Below are 27,835 nucleotides of genomic sequence, written 5' to 3'. Positions count from 1 at the left end.
TGTTAAAGAACAATATAGTGTTTTTAAAAAACATTATGTGTGACTTTTATCAATTACAGACAGCGACACCTCGCCACAAAGTAGAGCAAGGGCATAAATGTAATACATAATGTGCATTTGCATGCCAATTCCACAAATCCTTTTACCCTCCCAGGGAGCACCAGAGTATCCTTCTGGGCATTTGTTGACCCTTGGAATCAAATGCTCTCCAATCGGTCCTTTACTCGGCTCAAGCAGTTGCAGTCGCCATCTAACAGTAGGGATACAGCTAAGCATCTAAGAAAGAGAAAAAAACGGGGGGGGGGGAGAAGGGGTAAGCGGGGAAAACCTCTCTGGCTGAGCCCAAAAAATGTTGGAGTGCAGATGCAGGGGGAGACCCTCCCCACCGGGCATGCACCTCTTTCATTCTTGCCTACCCATCCCGGGCAGGGGCCTGTGCCTGACCATCTTGATGTGCTTGCAAAAACCTTTGCAGTGGTTCCCATATAATCAGGGGGCGCGCTTGCGTGGGCCTCAAATCCCAAAGTTGGGTGTAACAAAATGCTGCGTCTTTCAGCCACTCAACTCTGCACGGCCTGGGCCTGCGACCCCAGCAGATCGCCACACGTCTCTTTTCCAGCAGCAACAACATGGCAGCGAATCTAAAAATGCCTTTAAGTAAGTTTTTGACATAGCCTAGCAAAGCAATCAACGGAGTACGCTCTATCCTGTATTCCAGCATTTCATCCAGAACATCAAACACACTCCCCCAGAATCCTGCCACCTCCCGACACTCCCATGCAAGGTGCATGAATGAAGCCTTGAGCGCCCCACATCGCACACAGCAAGCCTACGCACTCAACCCCGCCCTGCACAACCACACCGGAGTTCTTTATAGTCTGTGGAGGAATTTGAAGTGGATTAGTCTAAGCCTATAGCTGGGCGACATGTCCCTGGATTGCGTGCAGCAGTAAGTCCACATACCCTCCTCAAAAGGAGTTCTCAGGCTCTCCTACCAAGCAGTCTGGGCAGGGGGCATATTTACTGGGTAGCCTCGCTGCATACCAGTGTACAGGTGGGTTATAAGTTTGCGGGTGAGGGATTTGACAAAAATGCTTCCAAGACATTGAATGTTGGCGGCGCAACAGGGAATGAGGCGAATCACGCTCACATAGCTGCCCGCAGTTAATAATAGGTCATCCTGTCCAGGAGTCCCGTGTGTTCATCTCCCAAAGCGGTGTCCAGGCTTATAAATACTCCCTCTGGAAATGCCCGACCCAGCCTGTGCAATTGCAGCTTACGCAAACACTAACAGACTCCTGCTTTCACTGCGGAGGGCAGCCCCGGGTGTCCGGTCAGCGGAACCCAGGGTGCAAACAGGGAGTCCACACGCTCCCGCCGGCGGAGCATCTGCCGTGCCCATACCATGCCGCAACCGTATCTATCCCAGCCCGCAGGCGACGCTGCGAACGGAACATCACCGTGTGCAGCAGAGTCGGGTTCGCTAGGTCACTCTCAGGGGCCACGTGTGCCAAGAACGGTGTCGGAAATATCCAATGCAACGCGGATTGAGCCTGAGCACAGAAGTGGTACTATTCCATATCTGGCGCCCCCAAGCCTCCATGCTCGAACGGGAGCGTAAGAGTTTCTCAGGCTACACGTGGCTGCCCACGTAACTGAAATCCGATTGGAGCGGAGTCGCTTCTTAAACTCGATCGTGAGAGGAAATGGAAGATTAACAAAGGTGTATAGGAACTTGGGCAATATCAATATCTTAGCAATGGCGAGACACCCCGTTAACGAAAGAGGGAGCGCCCTCCAGCGCGGCGCAGAATATAGTGTTACTTTGTTCTCCCATGCTTTCCCTGTCTCTTGGCTCCACCTTTCTTTCATTCAATTTACATAATCAGTTACATTTTCATCTGGTCTCATTGTCTCTGCCATCATGCCTCCTATATCTGGTTTATTGGGATAGTTTTTTTTTAGTGCTTCCCATATTTCTGTTCTGTAATTGTAAAATTAAGATCCATCAAGCTTATTCTCTGTAAGTGTTACCCCTGGAATTCTAGCTGTTTTACAAATATTGTAAGTTTGGCTCCCAATTAACCTACTCAGTAGACTTTTTTATATCTCCTATAGCTAAGGTCAACCCTGCAGAATGTATTTATTTATTTTGAAGGTTTTATAAGGCGCGAACATGACCCTTGCGGATATCAGAGCTCTTTACAAAGGAAGATAGTTGAACAAAAGATCACTGTATGTTTTGGAAAACAAGTCAGCATCTGTGAGGCCTGCACAAATAACATGACTACATTTGTCCTTCACTGGGAACCAAACACCCAATTGTAGCACCTGCATCTCAGAGGGTAGCGCTGCAGAGCAGTCTGAGGCTTACTCAAGGGAGGTGGTGTGGGCTAGTAACCGCCATTACAGGTGCGCACCAATAACCCTCAATAATTGATTGTCCAGTCTGCAGTTTGCTTTATAAAAGTAAGAGTACATTTATTAAACACACACACTACTCAATACTATGCACCAATTTACAAATATACATAAGCTGTTGGAATTACTTTGTGACATTGCATAACATCTCCACCCCTCCCGCAGGGGGGTGGGGTCTAGTACCAGCACTTCCATGTATGCACATCATCTTGCCCCCCAATGCAGTTTGTTGAACCTAACCTGGATCGGGGGCCCTGCGCACTGGCATCATCCCAGCGGCGACCCACCCCGTTATCTCAACAAGCATTTAAAATAGGTACACCTGCCCTGGTGACACACAACCCTGACGGAGCACTTCCTACTGACCATGAAGTATACACCCCTACGTCTTAAGGGCTAACAGTCTGGGTTCTTCACCTAAGCGCAGCAGCAGCAAGAATACATGTTTATGCATCACTTTAGAATGACAGTTCTCATCACATTTGTTGGACATTAGAATGCATCCTTGGATTGTGTGTTTACTGCTGGGGCTGACACGGAGAACTTCACTGCTGGACCGGGAGGCAGAGGACATTTTTACTTGCTTTTAGCCACCTCGGGACTGCGAGGACCAGGGCGCTTTGCTGCCTGCTGAACTGCCGCACCTGGTTCCTCTTCCCGACTCCTCCCCTTGCATCCATTTAGCACCTCGCGGCCCCCGCTTCGCGGGAGCCGCTCGCAACCTTGGATTGTGTGTTTACTGCTGGGGCTGACACGGAGAACTTCACTGCTGGACCGGGAGGCAGAGGACATTTTTACTTGCTTTTAGCCACCTCGGGACTGCGAGGACCAGGGCGCTTTGCTGCCTGCTGAACTGCCGCACCTGGTTCCTCTTCCCGACTCCTCCCCTTGCATCCATTTAGCACCTCGCGGCCCCCGCTTCGCGGGAGCCGCTCGCAACCTTGGATTGTGTGTTTACTGCTGGGGCTGACACGGAGAACTTCACTGCTGGACCGGGAGGCAGAGGACATTTTTACTTGCTTTTAGCCACCTCGGGACTGCGAGGACCAGGGCGCTTTGCTGCCTGCTGAACTGCCGCACCTGGTTCCTCTTCCCGACTCCTCCCCTTCCCTATATTAGTCGCTCCCTGTCTCGCGTAAGCGGGACGCGTGCGGGGCGTAGTCCGGGGCGAAGACCGGGCAAAGAGCGGGCCGTTTGAGGCCGTTCGAGTACGGTCGAGGGAGGGCGTGGGGCACCTCAGTGTGTCTATAATCCACTACATACTAGGTGCTGTCGGTGACATTATGACCACGAGAGAAACCAGGAGCAAGAGTGCTATGGCGACGGGAAGGCCAACAGGTACATTGGATACGTACTTCGCTAAAGCTGGGTCCCTTCTTGTGGATGAGATTTCCATCCTTGAAAGACGTATCTCCCAAGAAATAGACTGGGTGAGGAGATCCTCCCTGGGACCCATCGCACATGTTGCCACCCCCGCCAAGCCACCAAGTCTCACAACACTTCCGGCAGGGGGCGAAGCGGGACTGCCTGCTCTTTTAGACCTATCTGATACCAACCGCTCCACTACCTCCTCCATTGACTGTGAAAATTCTGAGCATGCAGAGCTTAGCATCCTACCTCTCCCAAACTGCAAGGGCCCCTTAACACACACCACTGCTGAGGCAGCTGTCACTGAGCAGTCTATAAGCAAGACCCAGCCCACACAGCGGGAGAAGGAGGGAGCAATCCCGAAAATGGATAAAAGGGCAAACAAAACTAGGGGGGGTATCTCTAAAGCTACTAAAGTTAACCCTAGAGTTAGGGGAACTAAACAGGACATAGCTAGCAAAGGGCCGGCCTCATCCCGCAAACACGAAGCCATCCATCAACACACCCCGGAAAAAAATCCTCCCAGCAAACAAAACGCTGCAGGGATGTATGATAGTATGTTCTCTGATTTACGTACTCTTGTGAGGGAACTGCTTAATCCCCTAGAAGACCGTCTGGCCAACATTGAAATCTGTCTAATAGATTTGCGCAAGGGATTACTAAGTTTAGCATCAGACCAAAGAGCAGGTATGCATGCAATAGGTGGGCACTCTAGAGGGGTTCCCAATGTACCTAACTTATCTTCAGATTCCATCATCGCGCCCCCCTTACCCCCGACAGCCACCTTATTGGAAAATGTGCAGCCGGCTCCTCTGCTAAAACCCGCCTCTGCACCACCCGTCACAGGATCTTCCAATAGGCAGAATTTATCTGGCACGGCCTCTGGTATTAATCAGGTAAAATCACCAAATGACGTAAGGAACCCCAAAGATAGGCAAGACAGTCAACAAGATAGGCGCATAGTGGTCAATCTGCCTCCAGAGGCTGCTGCCTATTCGGTTGTCTTGAAGGGAGTACCCCCGCTTGAGGGAACCGTGCTGGAACCATACGATGCTTTACATAACAAGGTTACTAGTTGGCTTAATACTCACAGGTCACTTCCACCCAATACTAGGGGAGAAATTCTCATGGTTAGAAGAGTCCCTTGGATTGGCCACACTGACAAGAAATGTGCTGGTGACTGTATAATTGTAAATTTTAGGAACCCCAAAATTGTGTCCTATATTTGCAATTGGACCGGGAACAAAGGGTCTACATCTATTGAAGTGGTCCCCTTGTCATATTTTTATCCCAATACTTTTAAGCCAATTTTGACCATTGACAATGGTTGGACCCGGGTTGGACCGTCCACGGATGGCTACAGAGTCAGGCCCACCAGTAATGCTTCACGCATAAACCTTGGTAACCTTTTTCATCCCAATAGATACAGCTGTCTTGAACAGACGGATTGACTCTCTAAGGGTCAGGGGCATGGTGTATGTGAAATAGATATCGCCAGTCAAGAATATGGCGCCCCCTCACGGGTGATTCTGACATCTATTAACCCCCACGGTGAAGAAACTGAATCATCTAAAACTAAAATTGTCTTGGGTGGTACTAATAATAAGTTAAAATTGCCAGTTCCAACGCTTCATAAATCAGACCCGAAGGAACTATCTACTGTGGAAACATTCCTGCCCAGTCTTACGACTGTACTATTGGATGTTGCTCCGCCCAAAAGTGCTGGAAGTCTCCCTGACCCGCCTGACATCCCTTTAAAGGTTCTCTCCTGGAATGTCGCTGGCATTGCAAATAAACTTGACACGAGCGACTGGGAGTCCCTGATAGCTAACAGCGACATTTGTCTCTTTCAAGAGACTTGGGCAAGGGAGTCACTATCTAGAGTGGGGTATGCTGTGTTCGAAATCAATGCGACTTGGTCAGGAAGAGGGAGGCCCTCCGGAGGGTTGGCGATCTGGGTGGCTAGTCACATTGGGTGTAATGCGGAGTGTTTACCGACGCACTCGCAGGACATCCAGTGCGTTCTACTCAGGTGGCCTAACGCTTCGAGCTTAGCAATAATCAATGTATACTCCCGTCCCACCAAGCTGGCCATGGAATCTCCCACACTTGACGATCTTACTAGCTTCCTTGCCACCCTCCCTAATGACTCTAAGATAGTCTTGGGAGGCGACTTGAATTGTCATTTTGAGCCTTTAGAAGGCCTTAAGGAAGGAGCCCTTGTTGCGGAAGACGACCTTTGGGGCGTACCGCGATGTCAATCGCCATATGTCAAAATCTGGTCGCCCCTTGTAGTACAAATTCTGTCTTTAACGCTAAATTTCTCTTTAAGGGCATGTAATGGCCGCAGTACCTCAGATACACCCTCTGCATGTACTTTTAACAGGGTGAACCAAGAATCCAGGTTAGACTACATCTTTGTTGATATCAGTCTCTGGCCCACGGTTCAGGATTTTAGAATAATACCAAGAACGGACAGTGATCATAACGCACTCGTAATGTTTATGGCGCACCCTAAAGGTGCTGATCGATCACTTGCCGTTAAGCCCAGCAAAGACCCCGGGAACTTGATAATTAGTTCCAATAGACGCAGGATCAAATGGGGGAAATTGGCGAGCTCCGAAGAGTCCCTAAGCAAGATTTTCCGGCTAGCACTCCCGAAGCTAATAGAAACGGACAATCTAATTTCACAGCCAAGAAATTTGGAATTCAACAAGAAATTAGCCCACATACATGAGGAACTGGTGGCCCTTTTAGGTGAGGTCTTTTACCCAGTGTTACCCCCAAGGAAAAATATAACTCGAACTTCAACCTGGTATAATGCATCTTGTAAAAAGGCCAAGTCTGAACTCCTGAAGGGCGTCAAAAAAGGATCAGACAACAGCAAACTCGCTGAGCTAAGACAAATCTACAAGAAAACAATGGCAGCGGCACGAGCCGAATGGGACTGGAATAAATGGCAGGATCTGACATCAGCACTGGAAGCGAAAGATCTGAGGAAATTTTGGTCCCTGGTAAATACTGGTATGCCAGACCCCAAAGCTGCAATTGAGCCAAATATTGCAGCATCTATATGGGAGGCCCATTTCGGCCAATTATACCAGGAACCACCCCAAACCGATGGTGGGAGGGACATGGTCTCCATTGTTGCTCCTGCCTTAGTACCAGCCCTAGAATTTACTCTTCCCGAGGTGGTAAATGTCATTCTAGCCCTTTCGAGGGGGAAGGCCCCTGGTCTTGACAGGTTGCCCGGCGATCTTTTTCGCTCATACGCAGATATATGGGGTCCTTATCTCCTTACACTCTTTAACGCCATTCTGGGTGGGATGGAGATTCCTTGTACTTGGCTGGGGGCTGAGATAGTGCCCATTTTCAAAAAGGGTTCGCCTCTGCTCCCAGCCAACTACAGGCCAATAAGCCTCATAGATGTCCCCCAGAAAATTTACTCGCGCCTTCTCCTAAACCACCTTATGGAGTGGATGGAGGAATTAAAATTCTCAGCCCCCTACAAGCTGGCTTCCGGAAAAACACGTCCACCATGGATCAGATCTTCCGCCTCGTACTCCTATACTGGAAAACTGTGACCATTGAGAGGGGAAGGCTGTACATGGTGTTCGTGGACCTGAAGTCAGCTTTTGACCTGGTCCCCAGGAAGAAACTATGGGAGACACTAATGGGGCTGGGAGTTCCACCCCATCTTTTAAATGCCATTACTAGGCTCCATGAAAACAACTTTGCACAGGTCAGGTATGGAAGGACGGGTGCGCTGACATCTAAATTCCCAGTTCGTAGAGGGGTCAGACAGGGTTGTGTCCTTGCCCCGACCCTGTTCTGCCTCTACGTTAACAATGTAATTGCTTATCTTGACAAGGTTCAAGATAATGACGCCCCGTCTTTGGCCGGCAGGAGGGTACCGGCCATTATGTTTGCGGACGATACCCTCCTGCTGTCCAAATCCCCGATGGGGATACAACGGATTTTAGATGGCTTTGGTCTTTTCTGTAGCCAATATGGCTTGGAAATAAATACAGGGAAGACCAAATTTATGATATTCAACCCCTCAGCCAAAACCAGACCTAATCCATCCCTGAGTTCAGTTACACTGGAGAGAGTAAAAACCTTTCAGTACCTAGGGGTAACGCTGCATGAGAACCTATCATGGGAACCTCACGTAGCAATCAGTCGTATGAAACTCGCACAACTGTCTGGGGGAATTTTGAAGGTAGCAAATTCCTCCACCTACAAACCAATTAGCCCGGCAGTTGTAATGTACAAGTCACAAGCTAAAGCAGCCGCATCCTACGGTGCAGAACTCTGGGGCTACAAGGCGGGCACAGGAATTATTAATGCAGAAAACAATTTTTTAAGGCGTCTCCTGGCCCTCCCCCGAGGCACACCCCTCCTTCCTCTAAGAATGGATATGGGTTTACCCTCTATAAAAGAGGACCTGGAACTTATGCCACTAAGGTTCTGGCATAGGCTCTGGTCCACTGTTGAGCTTCTACACTATAGGCAAGAGCTTGCACATGTCATGAATCTGAACTCCTGCGACAAAATTACCTGGCTAGCCTCGATAAAGAAAGAACTCTATAGGTTGGGACTCCACGAACTATGGGACTCGCCAGAGCAAGGTTGTCTTGGGGTCTCCCGCAAACGTCTTGTGGGTATATATAGGGAACAATGTTATGCCTCCCTGGTCTCGGCATCTAACAAGGGGTCCTTGACTGACCGATTTCTGACTTTCAAGGACCATTATCAGTTTGAGGGATTTATGGACATTATTTTTCCCATTTTATCTAGAAAATTGTTTATACAATGGAGGCTAGGGACTCTCCCTATTAAAACTTTTACCCACAACTGGACAATAAAGAATGATAAAATCTGTCCAGGGTGCTGCAACCATGATGAGGTAGAAACCCACATTCTGTTCTTTTGCCCAGCATACAATAGACCAAGAAGATATTGGCTAGTCCCACTATGCAGAAATCTGGGCATTAGGAGTCATCAGCAGGTGTACAGAATACTGAAAACGAACACTGATCCGCATATAGTGTTTGCAGTTGCAAAATTTTTAACGGCTATGTGGCATATAAGGTCTAACATAAATAAGAACTGTGTTGGTTAATGAATTCCATTTTCTAGATGCCCGTAACATTTGTACATTGATTTTACTGCTTTTATCATGTTTGCACTTTTTGTGATGTTTTAAATGTCTCGTGTGATTCTATCTTTTATGGCCTAATTGGCCGAAATAAAGAAATTTTGGATTGGAAATTCATTGAAAATACAGCCCCTACAGGCATCACAGATGAAATAACAGGATTAGGCACATACAGCCAGACACCCTAGCAGAAATGTCTGGCAACATAATCTCACTTTGCTTATGACATCACTTACACAGGTACTTCACATTACACATGTGACCTTCAGTTCCACAGGTACTTCACATTACACATGTGACTTTCAGTCCCTCTAAATGAAATAATGTTCGTAAATGCATTTCTGGTGCAATTGCACCTCTTCACCTGCAGAGGATGCCCTTCTCCTGACAACTCAGCCCTTCCTTGATGCACTTCTCAGAACATCCCCAGCTGTATAATAAAAGTTCCAGCCTTGGAGGTGTTAAAATGCAGGTTGAGCCCTTGAGGTGTTATTCTTTTCACGTTCCCATGAGACTTAGGGGGGGGGGGGGACATCCATTTTCGTGCAGGGGGAGACTGTGATGCTCCTGCAGCTCCCACTACACCTTTGCACACGTGTGGTGGTGACCCCGTTCTCCCGGGGCCACCACAAGCAGAGGAAACGCTGTTTTGCCCTTGCAGGCCGGTCCTGGCCTGCAAGGCATTATGGGAATTCCTGCATATTACAGCAGCGGCTCTCCCGCTGCTTCGGGAAGAGCCGCGAAGTGGGCCTCCGGCCGCTGCTTCCCTTGTTGGAGGGTCTGGTCCCACCCAGACCCCCAGATGAGTGTTTAGGCTCGGGGAGCCCACCCCCGGCCACTCTTTCTGTTTCTCGGGGCCCTGTCCCACCAAGGCCCCTCACAGCTCTTCTTTTCCTTTTGGGGTCCCGGTCCCACCCGGGACCCCCGCATGCCCACACATTGAAGGGCAGCCCGGGGAGCCCGCCCACGGCTGCCCCGCCAGCTCCCCGCCCGGCCAGCACCCTTGTATGCTGCCGCGGGAGCCGGCATCGCAGTTCTGGCCTGCCCGCTCTGGCAGGCAGACGCGCTGGACTTCTCCTGTCCTCTGGGGAGCACTCCCTCAGCCTCCTTCTTCTCCACTGGGCATTTGGATGGGGTCCCGGGCCCCCGGACATCTTCGAGGGGGGCGCGATGGCGCTCCCCTCCCTCGGGAATCTTCACTTTGGGGCCCGGAGATGGGGTCCCGGGCCCCTCCTCCTCTTCACTGGCCTGCTTTTCTTTGGCGGGGGCCAGGGCGGGCTCCTGGCCCCCTGTGGGGGATATTGTCACGCTCCCCGGCTTTGCTTTGGGGCCCGGGGATGGGGTCCCGGGCCCCTAAAGACCTTTCTGCGGGGGGCACGACGGCGCTCCCCTCCTCCTCTTCACCGACATTTTCACGGGGATTGCGACGGCGCTCCCCGGCTTTGGCGGGGCCCGGAGTTGGGATCCCGGGCCCCTCTCCCTGTTCCCAGGGGGGCAAGACGGCACTCACCTGCCTCTGGTTTTGGCGGGGGCCAGAGTGGGCTCCTGGCACCCCGCAAGGACATTTTTCACGGGGAGCACGACGGCGCTCCCGGACTTCCGCTTCTTGTGGGGCAGCCCCCGGGACTTGACCCACCCCAGGGGCACATTCAAGACCGGCGGCGGAGCCCCACGCGCTTCGTCGTCGGTCTTCTTGGAGGTCAAAGGTCACCTACCTTCTAGGGGGCATATCTCAGCCCCCAGGGTACCGATATGCGCCATTTTCGCCTCCTCTTGCTCCTGGTGGCGCTCCCCAGTCACTAGGAGCACTCTCCTTCATCCTCTGGGTCTCCAAGGGGGTGAACTCAGCAGGGAGCGATCTTTACTGGCTCCCTGTGCCAGCCTTTTGCATGGCTCTCCTTCTGGGCCTCTCTCCTCCCTGCGCAGAGGCCTCTGCGCACTGGTCCTGATCTCTTCTCCTGGCGCTGTTCAGGATCCTGGGATAGTCAGGGGGTTCCTCCTTCCAACTGCCCATTGCGCCAGTCTCCAGCACCTTCTGCCTCAGCATACCACACCCCAGAGAGAACTTCTCTTCCTGTGCATGTTCTATAAAGAAGTTGGGGAGAGGGCTGGCAGGAAGTCTCTGTTTGCCCTATCACAAGGCAACACATCAGGGTCTCCTGCCACATGGTCTCTGAAAGCCCCTTCCCCCTTGCCACCTTCCCTTCCTGGTGCAGCCTGGTGCCTGGCACCTAGTGATAGCTGCTGATAGATGAGCCTGTAGCCCCACCCATCTTCTTTCCTGGAGAGGAGGTCTTCGCTCTGGGAAGAAAGGTAATCAATTCAGGCTACTGGGATCAGCCCCCAGCCAGGGCCTGGTTATTGCTGACTCAGAGAAATATGACAGTTCTGGGTGACCTAAAAGCAGTACAAATATGACTTTGGACTCTGCAGAATACTTTTTCTCACACCTGTTACAGTGGACTTTAGTGCGTGTCTGGAATCTCTAGGCCGTAGGAAAGTTAATCTAGCCCATGGGCTCCACATCCCCATAAGGGAATAATGAAGTGAAAAACACAGTAAAACACACTGACTTTCCCTTGCATCTTTCTTCCCAGTGTATAAAACCTATTCCATGTCACCACCCCATTCTGCATAAGTCCTGCCACACCAGTCTATCTGCACCTGCTCCTTGGCTGCGCACGCTAGGAATCTCCCCTGCGCAGACCCTACACGTGTGCACACGCATGTACACATATGTCTGCATGTAACCAGCTCGGCGTTCCTTACTCCAGCTGCTGCGCAGTGGCCTGGTCAAGCAGAGGGACACCAGTAAAATCCCCATGCAGTCTCTTTAATGGTGAGTTCACTGTGGGTGAGTCCCAACTTATGAGGTTCCCCCACCATAAAAGCTCAACAATTAGGTGCTCAAAAAGTGAAAAATCTGGGTGGCCCATAGTGTCAGAACCACCTTCTAAAAGTATGTCATAGTTATGTCCTGCTATACAAGCAGTCGTTATGAGAGTAAAGTACATTGTTCATGTGAATTTGTTCATATGAAGAGATTTTACTTGAATGTCTCTCAAAGCTACTGATGCACTTATGTGCCCCGTCTGACAGAGGTGGTAACTTGTTTTTTAGTCCTTCTTTGTCCATTTGTGGCCATGGGATATCATTTATCTGGCCTGCTCCTTTCTAAATTAGTAGTAACTGCATTATTCTATTATTTATTGCATAGGTGTCCATATCATTATATCCTTCCCTGCACAAATTCCTTATTGAATTTGGCTTCTAGATTGTCATTTTGAATATATTTCCCAAACTGTTAGACATTTTTGCATATAATCATAATCCCGGTCTGGGCCCACCTCCTCATCCCTGATGCACCGTTCTGCTATTGCCATGTCATCTGGGTCAAATGATCCTTTCCTGGGCCATGGTCTCCTCTGTGGGGCCTATCCTTCTGTCCATCCAGCGAAATAATCACAGAAAGGGGTCACATATATATCCCTTTATTCTTCAGATATTATCTGTTTAGGTGTGAGATCTCTACTTCTTACTCTACCTTTATTTCCCACAATCAATGCAGCATTGGCAGCTGAGCTCATAATTCTAGTAGTCCTTCCTGGTCTTTTACTTGCTCTCCTAAATGTGCCCTAACCTGTCTGCTATTCTATTAAAGTTTGCGGTTCTCATCCTTGGTGCTGTGTTGTCTCTGTTTTCTCCTACTGCTGTATCTGCATTTGACATTTGTGTTGGTGGGGGTTGTGGCATATGATTATGTATATTCCCTGACATGAGTGGGTGTGGGGCTGCGGGCATTGACGAAGGTTGTGTTGGTGTTTGTATTAGGTCTCCTAGTTCTTCCTCTGTGTCCCATTCTCTTTCTGAGGCACCATCTGTTTGCTCCTCATATTGGACCAAATTATGTGCTGCATGTTTTAATTTGTTATGTCCTTTTTCATGTATTCTAAATAAAAGGTGGACTGTTCTCCACTTTCCAAATTTAGGTCCAGTCCCCACATTTATTTGAGCGAACCCTCTTCCTTGTGTCTGTACCCCTTTTTGGCTTTGCTTAATAGTGGTAGGATTTTTTACTTCTGGTGGGTTTTCATATCCTGCTGCTGGGTGTAATAGATTTTGGTATATTCCTACATATGCAGAGGGTGTGGAGTGTGTAGTGGGTGTAGGGGGTGTCGTGGGCTCTGCCTCTGTGTCTTTATTCTTATCTTCAATGAGGCTTTTAATTGACAAATCTTCTTTATTCTCGGAGCTATTTTTAAATATTGACTATAAGTTAATAAGGAGCTCTCTTTTGTTTAATCTTTTTCCTTTATATTTAGCCCTGATAAATGTTTTTTTTTTAATTTAAAAAATAATATATTTTTCAATTGCAGTGATAGAACAAATACATTACAAAGGAGACATTTATACAAAGTGTAGCAGTCCCCCCCCCCTTCCCCCCGGAAGCTGAGAGTGTGTGACAGGTGCCAAATCTTGAAAAAAAAACTGTAATAGTATCTTGTGTAAAAGTACAGATATCAAAAGATACAATGTCTCACACTACAGCAAACAGCTAGAGAGAGAGAGATTAATTGATCAATTTACTAAAAAGCAGGAGATAAGGTGACCAGTGCAACAGTACATCTCTAAGAATGATAAAGCACCCCAATGGATTACATATTATAAGATAGTATTAAAAAACAAAACTAGGCTAAAGTGGCTAGTGCATAAGAGAAAAAAGTGACTTGTGCATGTTTACAAAGAAGGATAACCTTAAACACTAACCTCGCTCGCTTCAAAGGTTGCCGAATTGAGTCAGTGAGAAAGATGTCCCCAGATGATTAGTCCTAGCATAGCCATAGCAATGAATATTAGGGCTCCTCCGTTCTTTCTCTCTATCGAGTCTAGTGTGCCCAGCAATATAGTGGAGGGTGTTAAAAGTGTCCCAGAAAGTGTTGAATTTTATCTATTAATGGTCCTAATTTGGCACATGTAGCAAACATATGGATTGAGTCGACCTTAAATTCACCACAGCGAGGACAGTATGTACCTTTCCCAGACCCCCATTTCGCAATCCTACAGGGAGTGAAGTATTAAAAAAACGGGTTTTATAGAACTGTGCTTGAAGGCTGGCAGATAATAAATCACTTTGGGCGGACTTAAGTGCAAAACAGAAAGCGTTATTAGAAATGTTCAATTTCTGTTGCCACTTGAAAGATATTGTAGACAGATCGTCGGGCATTAAGCTATTAAAAAAGTTGTAAATAATTCCAATACGTGGAGGTGTAGATCCGCAAAGTTTCTCGATCAGTTCACAATTAGTAAAGCCAGAAGGACCCCCTGTCTTCCGCAAAAGAAAGGATTTGATGTCCAGATATTTAAAAGAGTCCCTGTTATCTAGATTAAAGATCTTTAAAGGGCAGAACCTCATCGGATGATCAAAGATCTCCTAATTTCTTTACTCCTTTATCTATCCAAGTTTGGAAATAAGATGAACTAAAGATATCCGGCAGCTTACGATTGTTTTTAGTAGGGGTAAAAAAGTTCAATCTGTCGATACCTAACTTCTTGCGTACAGCTGTGAAAACTTTATAGACACCTAGAAGGGTCTTGAATTTGACTCTTCTATAGTATCCAAATTCCAGCTGTTGCCACCGACCACCACAAGCGTCGGGCGGAGCAAGAGTTCAAAGGGGGAGGGCAGACCGACAACGGGCATTGAGGGAGAGTCTTGCAACAGTATAGGACATGATTGTAAAACAGTAGCCCAGTAATATAGTTTTAAATTGGGTAAAACCCATCCCCCTCTTTCCCGGGGTAAAGACAAAAATTTGAATGTCCTTCTAGGTTGGGAAAATATCCACACAAATTGGGAGAATAGCCGTTCAAACCTTGAAAGTGTTGTCTTATTGAACTCTAAGGGTATAGCCCTAACAGGTATAATATTCTTGGAAAAAAAATCATTTTCAGCAAATCGCATCGTCCAACTATAGAGAGGTGTAGGTTGTTAAGACGGTTCAAGGCTTTCCTTGTCTCTAAAATAAGAGTGTCCGTGTTCTGGCTGACTATGAGGTCGGCATCAGCCAAGATGTGGATACCCAAATATTTAGCTTTGACCACTACTCTTCCGTGGTTCCAGGCGACTTTGTTGTTGATTATAATTTGGGTTTTCCCTTTATTTAATTTATATCCAGATAAGAAACCGAATAAATAAGCCTCAGCCTCAATTTCTGGGATGGCTTTCTTTGGATCCGGCGTAACCAAGGCCAGATCATCGGCATAGGCCATGATTTTGGATTCTAGGCCGAATCAGCTCACTGCCGGAATAGCCTGGTTTCCTTCGAGTTTTTTGATGAGCGGGTTGATATAAATAGCGAAAAGTAGTGGGGAACAGGGACATCCTTGACGGGTCCCCCGAGTGATATTAATTTGTTCGGTCATTCCCCCGTTGATAGATACCATGGCCATGGGGGTAATATATAATGCCTTGATGGCCTGAATAGCTGTAGGCCCAAAATTCATTCTCTGCATGACGCCCCAGAGAAAGTTCCAGGGAGACCCGATCAAATGCTTTTTTGGCATCTAAGAATATTGCAGCAATCGGGTCTCCTGAGATCTGTGCGGCGTCAAGCAGAGTAATGACCCTCTGGATGTGTTCTGTGGTGCCTTTAACGGGGATAAATCCATGCTGCCACCTAGATACGAGACCTACAATTCTGGCCGAAAGCCGTGAGGCAAAGATTTTAGAATATACTTTCGAATCACCGTTGATAAGGGTGATTGGACGGTATGAGCCCATTTCATTTAGCGGTTTATCTTTTTTGGGAAAAACTATAATTTTGGCAATAGACCATGATTGAGGAGGGGAAACACCCTGAAAGATTTGGGTCACTACAGCATTAAAGATGTCTTTGATTTGGGGTACAAAAACCTTGTAAAATTCGACTGGGATACAGTCTGGCCCGGCAGCTTTCCCATCTGGTAGGCTGAACAGAGTTCTAACAGTTTCTTCCCATGATGGAGCAATTTCAAGTAGCTCCCGCTCTTCTCTACTAAGAGTTACCAACGCAATTGAATCAAGATAGATGCCTCGATGATTGTTAAAGTCAGGTTGCTTGTCCGATTGGGAAACCTCCTCTTCCTCAGCTCCCTCAGAACATAAGTCCCAGGAAAAATCCGCAGAAGGCAGTGCGTATTTCTTCCGGGTTGCTGGTTATAGCTCCTGCAGATGTTTTAATTTTTTGAATTTTGTTAGCAGAGGTCTGTAGTCTGGTTCTCATTGCCAACTGGTGGCCAATTGTTTCGCTATAATCATATGTTTTTTCTCGAGCCGCAGCCCACTTGGAGGCGGCTTCTTCAGCCAGTACTGAGCAGATCTCTGCCCTGGTGGCAGCCACAGCCAGTTGTGCCGTATCGATCTCACCCTTGGACTGAATTACTGAGATAAGATTTTCCTCAGTTTTAGCTAGTTTAGCTTGTAATTCCATCAGCTGAGCCTTCTCTTGTTTGTTTTTCTTTGGTGAGAATTGTAAGGTTTCCCCAAGAACACAGGCTTTTAACGTGTCCCAGACTACCATCGTGGGGGCTGAGCCTAGGTTGTTGTCTAGGAAGGTCTTTATCCATTGTTTCATGTGAGTCTGGTAGCCTTCATCCTGTAAACGTGCTCTTTCAAAACTCCAGGATGGGATTCCCTTATGTTTGATCAACCCCCGAATATTGAGGCTTAAGGGGTTATGGTCACAAAGGATACGGGGAAGCAATTCAATTTTGCTATAATTAATTAAAGAAGAAGAAACCAAAAGAAAATCCAGACGTGCAAAAGATTTGTGGGATGCAGAAAAAAATGTATAACCAGGCAAATTTGGGTATAAATGGGACCAGACATCCACCAGCCCATGGATATATCAAAGATTTTTAAGTGCTTGGAGCACTTTGGGTTTGTGGGTGGTCTGGTGGCATTCAGATTTAGACCCCCAATTACAGGGTAGATTAATATTAAGGTCCCCGCATAAAATGACAGGTAGGGGCCAATGAGCCAATTCAGCCGAGACCTGGTCAATCACGCTAGGGTCGTCCAAGACACTGCCATATATAGAGCACAAGGTGAATGAAAAAACAGGAGTTATGCGACATTCTATAAACATCCATCTCCCTTGGGGGTCAGATTTAACTCGAGTGGATTGAGGGAGATAATTATAGCGTGCTAAGATGGCAACACCCCTAGTGCGAGTCCCTTGTGTTGTACCTCCAATAACTTTATATCCTAAGTTATTTAAGAGATACAGTTGAGAGCCTTCTATATGTGTCTCTTGGAGACAAACTATGTTGGCCCCTGACAACCATAAGCTCTGAGCAACCTTTTGCCTTTTTAGAATGTCATTTAGCCCACAAATGTTCAAAGATAGAATTTTAAGATTAGTTGTGTTCATCAGTGTTTTGAAAAAGGATTCTCCTCGTTAGAGAACACTGTAAATGAATACGCATAGGGTATATACATTGTGTGTGGAAAATCCCTATTAGCCCAGTAGACCCATAAACCAAAAAACCTGATTGAATAAAACACATCAAAAACCACAAAAGGCCATCCAAAATGAGCCATTGGGATGCATATATCAAACTATAGGACACTCTATATGAACTTTTAGTGTAAGGTTGAAAAAAACTGTTAGAAATTAGGCACAATGAAAAAGCAAAAACAGCCCCTCCCACCCAGCCCAACCCTTGCCCCCGACAATGAGCAATCAGGAAAATCCTGAATGATGGACCCTGTTGTAACACCCCGCCACCCTTCCCTTGCCGAGTAAAATACTTTCAGGTTTTGGTATGCGGCTTGTATGGATCATCAAAAGGATATAAGAGAAAAAAAACAAATATGAAAAGGAGTCCTCTTGGTCAAATGACTCTTTGCTTAGAATAGACTGAGTGCATTTATGAGGGCTATCTAAATATTAAGCCAAAAGAAGGTTAGCGGTGATCATCCTAATACAGATTATTACATTGGCGTTTTCTTAGACTTAAGTTCAGTGAGAAACTCTTGTGCCTTGACTTCCGAAGTAATAACTTGTGTAGCGCCATTCAGGATGACCTTCAATTTGGCAGGATTCATGAGGAAGACCTGGGCTCCCAGTTGCTGGAGTGGGGCTATTAATTGTCGAAATTGCCATCTTCGCTCCACGGTGATGTGGCAGAAATCGGCTTTTGTGAAAAAGGATACCCCTTCAAAAGATTTCTGGGAGTACTGTCTAGCTTGATCGAAAACTAGCTGCCTTAGTAGGAAGTTCCCAAAAAAAAAACCAGGAAGGCTCGTGGCCTTGTAAATTCGTTGGTACTGCCTGACTTTTTTTAGCATAAGGGGGAAGCGAAGAGCTCGTTGGATTTCGATTTCCCAACAACACTCGGTCTGTTCGGGAAAGGCCCCCTTTAGGAGTTTTATGATGTAGCGCTGGGGGTCTTCCCCTTCAACTCCTTCGGGAATCCCAAGAAGGCAGAGATTGTTTCGGCGTTGCCTGTTTTCCTGTTCTTCCAGCTTCCATACAACGTCAGACATACGATCGCACTGGGAAGTACATTGGCTTTTGAGCAGCACAACGTCTGATTCAAGGTTTTCGGTGCGACCTTCTACCATTGTTACTCTTTCACAGATGTCAGAGCAAGTTTTGTTGAGTTTTCGAATACTCCCTTGAAGTTTTTTGGCAGCACATTTGGCCTGCTGACTGTCTGCCCGGTCCTCCTCCTGAAATTGCTTGATTGAAGCCAAAATAGCGGCTAAGGAAGGCTCATCAGACTGAGCTTGTGAGACGCAGATCGTTTTGATGGGTTCATAATTATGGGAAAAAGAAAGTTGAGACCCAGAGTAGTCCCATTTAAGATGATCCTTTTTGTCATGTTTCTTCCCTCTGCTTTTTGCCCCCTGGCATTTCTGTTTGCGAACCGTGTTTTTCCTTTTGGAGGCGTTGCTATGATTAGACACCGAAAGGTCGTCGTCACTGGAAGACAAAGAGCTTGCTTCAGCCAGAGAGTTTGAACCATCTGACACTGAAAAAAAATGCTCCCCCATGGGGTCTAGGGAGCCTGGGTTTGGTAGCCATTGTGTGCTGATATATTTTTTTTTTTTTGTGAAAACCTTTATTCAGTTTATCTGGGACACAGCTATTCAGCCGACAGCCCGGAGGTTCGGCAGCATAAATGAAGCAACATAGAAATGCAGTCACACTGAACAAACAGGAGACTCAGATAAAGGTTCAATTTTTAAAGAAACACCAACACAAACCAAACCCTTGCAAGGCGTTAAACTTCGAGTGCACCTGAGGGGTGCCCATCAGGGGAAGTCCGTCCCATTCGTCTACCAAAGACAATACTATAATGAGGGGAGGGAGGGGGAAGGCAGAGACCCACAATAGGCAATCAATCATCCACAATACGCATATAGCCGGAAAGAATTTCAAGGGGAGAGCTGCTCTTCTGGCTGATCCAGGTCAGGGGGCAGACATATGTCCCCTCTATAGCGATTCCATCGCCCCCATACTGCATGCCATTTCCGCGGGCGCCCTCTAGCACAATACACCGCCGTGGAGGCGCCTAAGATTCAAAGCAGTATTACGATGAGGAATGAAGCCCGATTGGTCCGGGTGGATCAAATCCTCAAGTACTCGGACCAAGCGGTTCGCCAGGACCTTAGCGAGGATTTTCGGCTCAGCGTTAAGAAGCGATATCGGCCGATAGGAACTACATTTGTCCCGAGGCTTACCGTCCTTATGTATCGCCACTATGGTTGCCAGTCGTTGATCAAGCGGCAGATATCCGTTCCCCCGCGCCTCCACGAACATGGCGCGCAGGTGAGGGGCGATCCTATCCGGACATAGCTTGTATAATTCGATAGGCAAACCATTTGGACCGGAGGCCTTACCCGAGTTCAACGCCCGAATGGCCCCCGCCACTTCATCAACCGTTATATCACCATCCAGGTCTTCCCTATCTACGTCAGAGAGGCAGGGCAGAGCAATATCACGCAAGAGGTCACACGAGTCCGCTGTCGGCCTGTCCGAAACCGAGGTGTACACTACGCGGAAATAATCAGAGAAACATTGGACGATACCGTCGGGGTCAGTGACAATCGCACCCTCCTCCGTCGTTAACTCCGGTACCACTCTATTGACCCGCTCTTTCTTGTCCAACCAAGCTAGCAGTTTCCCGGCCTTGTCCCCAACATCATACAGACGGCCCTGCTGCTTCCTACTAAGGGTCTTGGCAGCATTCTCCACCAAATCTCTGTACTCCGACTGCTTCAAACTCAGATTATGCAGCGTGTCCTCTTCCACCCCCTCCTCTAGGGTCTTTTCTAAAGCCGCAATCTCATCCTCAATCTCCACCACCTCGGCGTCCGTCCGTCGCTTGGCGGCCACCACCAGTGAGAGGGCCTCCCCTCTCAAAACGGTCTTAAACGCCTCCCATAGAGACACCGCCGAATCTACCGAATCCTGATTGTCCCGGAAATAGTGATCAACTGCCTTCAGCAGCGCCCTGCGCGTCTTGGGGTCACGAAAGTACCAGGGGTTAATAGGAGCAACCCTACCCCCTCCCACCCGGCCAATATCAAAACGGACCCACACCGGGGAGTGGTCAGATATGCCGCGTGCCATATGTCGAGCTTCAGAAACTAGCGAGGCATTCACAGCCAGGGTGAGCACATAATCAATCCGGGAAAGACTCCCATGCGCCCCGGAGTGAAAGGTATACTGGCACTGAGCAGGGTGCAGGAGCCTCCAGCAATCCACAAAACCAAAAGTGTCTATGAAGTCCGGAAGCCACTTCTTGGCCCCCCCGGTATCCCTGGGCGGGTGTCTATCGAGCTGCCCAGAACCAACAGCATTGAAGTCCCCTCCCACCACCAACAGTCCCTCGGGGAGTTCCAACAAGGCTCTGCCCAGATCTGCAAACGTGGAGGCCTGCAGGGCCGGAGGAACATATACAGAAACCAATACCAATTTTCTACCCTCTCACCTCCCCGCCACAGCTACAAACCGCCCCCTATCGTCAACAATGGTGGAATCAACCTCCAGTGGCAGTGAGGCCCGCACAAGTATGCCCGCTCCCCTGGAGCCCGATGAGAAGCCCGAGTGGGCAATGAATTTGTAGCCCTTCCTATTAAGTGCATAGCACATATTGCCTATAAGATGAGTTTCCTGCAATAGGGCAACGTCAGGCGAGGCACGTTTCAGGAATTGTAAGACGATCCCCCGCTTAATCCGATCACCCAAGCCATTAACGTTCCAGCTAATAATATTGAGGCCCCTACCCCCCATCCCCAAACACCAAGAGACCGTCACCCCCCCGACAAGCCACCCCCAAACCATCCTGACAACAATTACTACGCCTTGCAAGAAAAACCCCCCCAACAACCACCCCGACACCCCATGTCCCCCCCCCTCCCTGCACCCCTGCGTCAGCTTACAAAGCCCCCCCAACTTGCAGTGTGCCTGTCGCCCTATCAAAAACCAAATCTACAAAAAGAACCCCAAGGGAGGAAAGAACTCCCAACGGCCCTCCGCCACCCCCTCATTACTGCAGTTAGTCACAAGTCATTGTCCGGGGGAAAAATAAATGGACTCAACACACGGGGCATCACTCCTGCTCAGCCCGGTCACTGTCCTTTCCCGGGTTACAGTCCCCGCTGGTCCGCCTCCGTGGCAGAACGTCCAACCACTCTCCGGCCATTTCAGGCGAGTCGAAGAAGAAAGTCCGATCCTCATACCCCACACGCAGTCTGGCAGGGAAAAGCATAGCGTATTTTAAATCCATCTCTCTAAGGCGCCTCTTTACCCCCAGGAAAGACTGCCTTTGCTGTTGCACCATCTGGGTGAAGTCAGGATAAAAGTTCACAGAGGCGTTCTGAAAAGGAACCGGGCCCGTCACCCTCGATGCCTGCAGGATAGCGTCCCGATCCCGAAAATGAAAAATTCGGGCGACAATCGGCCTTGGGGGAGCACCCACCTAAGGCCTCCCGCCAGGTACTCTGTGAGCACGTTCTACTGCAAAAAACTTTCCAAGGCCCTTAGGCCCAAGATGGTTCACAACCAAGTCTTCGACGAGGAGGTCCACTGAGCACTCCTCCGAGGATTCCTGGACTCCAGTAATGCGCACGTTGTTGCGCCTGGCCCGGCCTTCAAATTCCTCCAGCCGACGGGCAGAGAGATCACTAGCAGCCCGCAGCTTCTCGACCTCCGCTTGCAGTCCCAATACATCATCCGCAAGGCCCGTAGTCTTGAGATCCAGGGACTTGACCCGCTCATTGGTTTTTGCCAAATCCGCACGGATCAGATTAACATCGACCAAAATAGTATCCACTTTTTGTGCCAAGGTATCAAACTGTCGCCCGATCGATGTTTGCATCCCCTCTAGAGCCCCCATAACATCCTGCAACGACAGCTCCGTGGCCGGGTCAGCTTTCTGTACTTCCAACGATTGTCCCGATCCACCAGGGGACCCCTTCTGCTGGGCATAGCGATCCATATTGTTGGATTGGGTATACCCTCCCCGCCTGGTTGTCTTGAGTTTCGGCTTGTCAGCCTCCGCTTTGGCCGACATTGCAGGCTCGAGAGAGACGATTCCGGAGAAAAGTCCCTCACCCAGTTAGCCTAGACAGACCGGACCGTCACACAACGACCAAGGCTGGCACGAGTCCTCCAGGTATCCGTGGAGCCTCCGGATGCGCTCTCAGGCCGGATCCAGCACAAGGCTAGAAAGTGAAAGTGAAAGTGCGACGGTCACCATCCGCTCGCTCACGCCCCGCTGGCCCGCTGTTGTTCAATTAGAGGCCGGGCATCTTGCCAACGCGAGCCCCTGGCATCCCTCGGATGTAGGCTTCAATCCGCCATCGTCCACAACTCCGGTTCCCGATGGGCGATTTTGGCCCGGACAGCGTCAATCGTCCCCTCGATGACTCCTCTACAAGATACCGTGCATAGATGACAGGATGAAGAACAGGATAATTGACGGAGGGCGCGAGGGTCTCGCGTGTGCTGATATTTTTAATGTCACTGACATCGGTGGATATAGGGCCCCAGATATCATGATTCTGGGGAGCACTTGTGGTTAGGATCAGATTAGTGCCAGTCTCTGCAAAAGGGGCTAAGACTTCCATATTCAAATTGGAAGTAGTTTTATTGATTATCATAATCCCTTGAATTTGTGCTGATTGGCCGGATTCAAGCTCGCGAGTATCAGTTGGCGGTAAAGGAGGAATCGGTTGTGATTCTGGTTGTGTATCAGGGAGCTCACTTGGACTAGCCATGGCTAATTCTGTTGAGTCGCTTTCTTTGTTAGGATTATTTGTGGGTCTTATCCCACTAACAGGACCCATCCCCGCAGTAGAAAACAATTTGGCGACTGAGGGTTGTGTAGGGTTTCCCTACCTTAGGGGTCCCCCGCAAGTAGATTTGTTTGATGCTTTTTTAGGGCCCAAAGTCTCTCTTTTGTTTTTGGGAGTGGGTTCTACTTCGAGAGGGAAGGGCGCAGCATTAGGGCCGGAGCTGGGATTGACTAATGGCTTGCCCTTTGCCCCTCTGACCCCGCAAGAAGCCATGCCCCACTCACCGGCACAAGAGTCAAGGTCGAGGTCGATGGCAGGTGCTCCCAGGTCCTGTGAATTTCGCAGGGGACCACGTCGTACCACCAAAGAAAACAACCAGGCAAAAAGGAGACCATACAGGAAGCCGGGACCAGTCCAGTCACACCAACCGCTCTGGCACTCCTGGAGCACAAGCAGCACAATCCGGGCTCCGAGATATTCGCTACCCTGACCGTGTCTCAGAATTGTCTGGTTGCGGTGTTCGCAATGATTCCGATTGCTGCAGGAGGAATCCGCAGAGGCACCGGGAGCAGCAACCAGACGCAGACGCAGACGCTGACCGTTTCTCACACAGCACGTTCACGAGGTCAGGCCGCATAGCCGATGGCCGAATAATCCCGTGGCGAGGGCGGCGGTGAGGCAGAGTATCACACAGGATCCATCTTGCTCCATGTAGCCCTGATAAATGTTGATGTGTGCGCTACAAGATCTTTGTTAAATGAACCATCTTTTCACCAGGAGTGTGAATTGTTTGTGGTTTCCTTGTGCTATTCTTTTTTTTAAATCTTTTTGCTCAAACGACCATTCGTAGTAATCAGTTATATTAATTTGCACACCATTAACATTCCAGCGTAATTGCTCAGGGCTCCTAGAGGGCTACATGGTCACCAATAATATGCATTGCAACTGAACAAACATGCGACAATTTCTTCGGACCGTCAGCAAGGCAAATTCCTTTGACTGTTCAGGGTCACACCGTCTCATAACTGTACTACACAGGGTGTTGGTCCGCTACTATACTTCCTCCTCTATATTTACACCATGGTGACCATATTTTTTCCCATTTGGCACACCCACTACCTTTGTATACAGTTTCCTCGGCTCGTTGGCACCAATCGAGGTCACGTTTCCATTCTCTTGGCGAAGGCAGAGAGGGCGCTCCCCACCGCCTCGCAATGTTCCATTTGGCGACCCCGGCAGCCAAGGCACGCCAAATTCACATGTACCTGGGCCATTCGGAGTCGCCTTTGATCATAAGGAGGAGGCATTTAGCATCCATCGGGACCTGTAACCCGGAGACTCTGGACAGCACCTCCGTCACCCCCTCCCAGTATCTGATTATCTCAGGGCACTCCCACAGGATATGGAAGAAAGTACCTTCCTGCTGACACCCCCTGACGTAGAGCCCATTCTGTGTTTTGCCCCGGGTGTACAGGTGTGTGCGTGGGTAGTATGTACGCTGCAGTACTTTAGTTTGTACTAATCTAAGGCAAGACCACACTGCAATCTTCCTAGGACTCTGTATTGCCTCCTGCCAATCTGTGTCGCCTAGTTCCCTAGATCGTCCGTCCATGCAGCTCTCAAGGCTACGAGGGGGTCTGACAAATTGCTTACTTGCTTACGGTAGACTGCAGAGGTTGGCTTTTCGGTGATAGGGTCAAGGAGTAATCTATCTTCCAGAGGTGAGTAGTCCGGAAGGGGGGTACCGCCCTGGATATGATGCTGCAGGGCGTGTATGAGCCTAAGGTAGTGGTATTTTTGCATCTGGTGCAAGGTGCATTCCTGCTGCAAGGTTTCAAAGGTGAGTGGTGTTTCCCCCCTCCACACGTCTCCCAGGCGGTCGATCCCTATACGCTTCCACTTTTCGAAGCCTGTTAATGTTACTATCTACTTTAAGAGGTCGCCTTCCCGTAATGGAGTTTGCATGACTCATCGGAGAGCGCTGGAAGGGAAAAATCATGGAGGAATTCCTCGCAGTTGCCCTCCGTTCTAGTGCTGACTGGTTTGTACACTTCCTCAAAGTGAGCCGCAAAGGCCTCTGCTATGTCAGTGTTAGATGTCTGTAGTTGCCCCGTCAACCACGCCTGTCACCCAGGAGCACTCCTTATCTCGCCTTTCCAGCCACGCCAGGAGCTTTGATGCTTTGTCTCCTACGTCATGCAACCTGTGTTGTGTGGCCAAGGAGTGTGTCTGCACTTCCCCATCTGCCAGTGCACGCAAGTCGCGTTGCTTCAGGGCTAGCCTATGCCTCATCTCTCGGAGTTGTCAATTGCTAACTCTTTCTCCATGTCAATGATTTTTCGCTCCTGGCAATGTACTTGGAGCTCTTCGACCTTTTTTTCCCACCGATTAATGCCTGCACATGTCCCCGTATCACCGTTTTATAGGCCTCCCATAGAATGACGTGGGAGGTCACTGAGCCTTTGTTCTCTTGGAAATATAACTCTGAGCTCTCATGGAGATGATTGCTAAGGTCCGGGTCTCTAAGGCACCAGGGATCAATTCTCGGGAAGGGGGCTCTATTTAGGCAGTGTCCATTATTGGCTACTCCTACCGGGGAGTGGTCCGAGATTCCTCTTGCCATCTGCCTTGAGTCCGTGAATTTGTCTGCCCTATCGTTTTGCGTGAAGAGGTAGTCTATTCTGGAAAGGGAATTATGTCTGGCTGAATAGTACATGTATTGTCTATCGGAGGGATTGAGCGTTCTCCAGAGGTCTATCATGCCAAGGGCAGTTGTGAGGTCTGCTAAGTCATGCTCGTTTTGTTTACTCACCCAGGAGCTGGAACGATCCAGCTCTGGATCTATGACTGCATACCAATGAGTAGGATACCCAGGGGCAATTCAAGTAGGAAGGAGCTAAGCTTGGGTACGATGATCCTATGCAATCCCGGGGGTACATAGACGGAACAGAGTGTAACAGTACGGCCTTCTCATTTACCCATTGCTGCCACCCTGCCTCATCCGTCCTTACTGCGGTGATGGTCAGAGGGAGTGTGCCACGGATTAGGATGCCTACACCCCGAGCCCCCGATGAGAAGCCAGAGTGGGCCGCTAGCTTGTAGCCAAAACGGTCTAGTGATTTACAGGTATTGCCTTTTAGGTGCGTTTCTTGAAGTAGTACTACATCTGGGGGATGCCTCTTGATGTATTGAAGGACCAGGGTACGCTTGATCTTGTTGCCTAGTCCAGAGCCCTCTCTTCCCGCCAATCCCATTATTGGACAGCCTAGTGCATTTGGATGACTAAGTAGGTCGTGAGCACTTCTACAAACATGCAAAGAAAAACGTAAACAATATACCCAACACCGCCCTCCTGCGACTCTGCTAGGTGAGTAAGAACCTCCCACCCCCCAAACACACAGAGTGCCTGTCACCCGAACTGTGTTATAGTAAACAGTAAAAAAAAAAAAAGGGGGGGGCAGCGTGCCAGCCGCCAGCGCGAAGCACCATGGTAGTTCCAGAAGATAAACTGAACCCACTGAGGGAGTCTTGATAGTAACCTACTCAAACTGCTTGCTATGTAGACTTTGTTCGGAAAGTGGTCCTCCGATCCCAGGATCCCAAAACCCCGGACAGGCAAGACAGCGCTGTTACATCCATAGCAGCCCAAGTGACGACAGCAGCTGCAGAACCCACCCCATAGCTGCCCACCCCATCCATGGTTCTAACCCCCAGAATCAAAAGTCTAGGGGAATACAGTGCGCAGCAGTGATACTTGTGGTGGACGACGCGCCTACCACGACACTCAGGGTTCATTATGACTTCCCAGGCCTGTCCGTTCCACCGTCCACCTCGTGTCCCTCAGTGATGACTTCAGTTCTGTGCGTCGCTGGTGCTGGACCTGTAGCTTAAAGTCAGGAAAAAAGGTGGATGATAGCATTTTCGTGGTGCAGGTCCCAAAGTTGAAGTGCTGCCTGTAGTATGGCGTCACAATCATGAAAGTTGAGTATCCGGGCTATGATCGTGTGGGGGGGCGCTCCTGGGCACGTATGACTTCCCAGCCCTCGGTGGGCCAGTTCTATAGAAAAGAAGGAGGACATACGTTTGGGTTTCAACTTATTCAGGATTAAGTCCTCTAGAAAGAGATCCATCGACTGGCCTTCCATCCCCTTCGGCACACCTACTACCCGGATGTTGTTGCGTCGGGATCTCCCTTCTTGGTCTTTGAGTTTAGCATAAATGTCCGATTGATTCTTCGTGAGGCGCGAGACCTGCTCCTCAAGGCGCTTGGTTTTGGCCTGCAGGCAACCAATATCAGTCTCTTCTGTGGTCACCTTGTCCGCCATTTTGCGGAGATCTGCTCTAAGCAGGTTCACTTCCTCCGTGACAGAGTCTAATTTAGGTTCCAGTGTCCCCTTAAGGTCTGTGATTGCTCTCATTATGTCTTTCAAGGAGGGGTCAGGGAGCTGGTCCTCCTGTTCTTCTAATGGATCTTCTCCTGCTGTGCCGTCCTTTTGGTTCCGGGCAACCGTGTACTTGTCTATTTGGTTCGTCTGTCCCCCTTGTGCTATTCTTGATTATATTTGCTTATTTTTTTCTTATCGCTTGGAATATGT

This window comes from Triturus cristatus, chromosome 10 (assembly GCF_964204655.1).
Source record: "Triturus cristatus chromosome 10, aTriCri1.1, whole genome shotgun sequence".
NCBI classification, from domain to species: domain Eukaryota; kingdom Metazoa; phylum Chordata; class Amphibia; order Caudata; family Salamandridae; genus Triturus; species Triturus cristatus.
The sequence above is the reverse complement of the archived record's forward strand: the minus strand, read 5'-3'. Positions refer to the sequence as shown.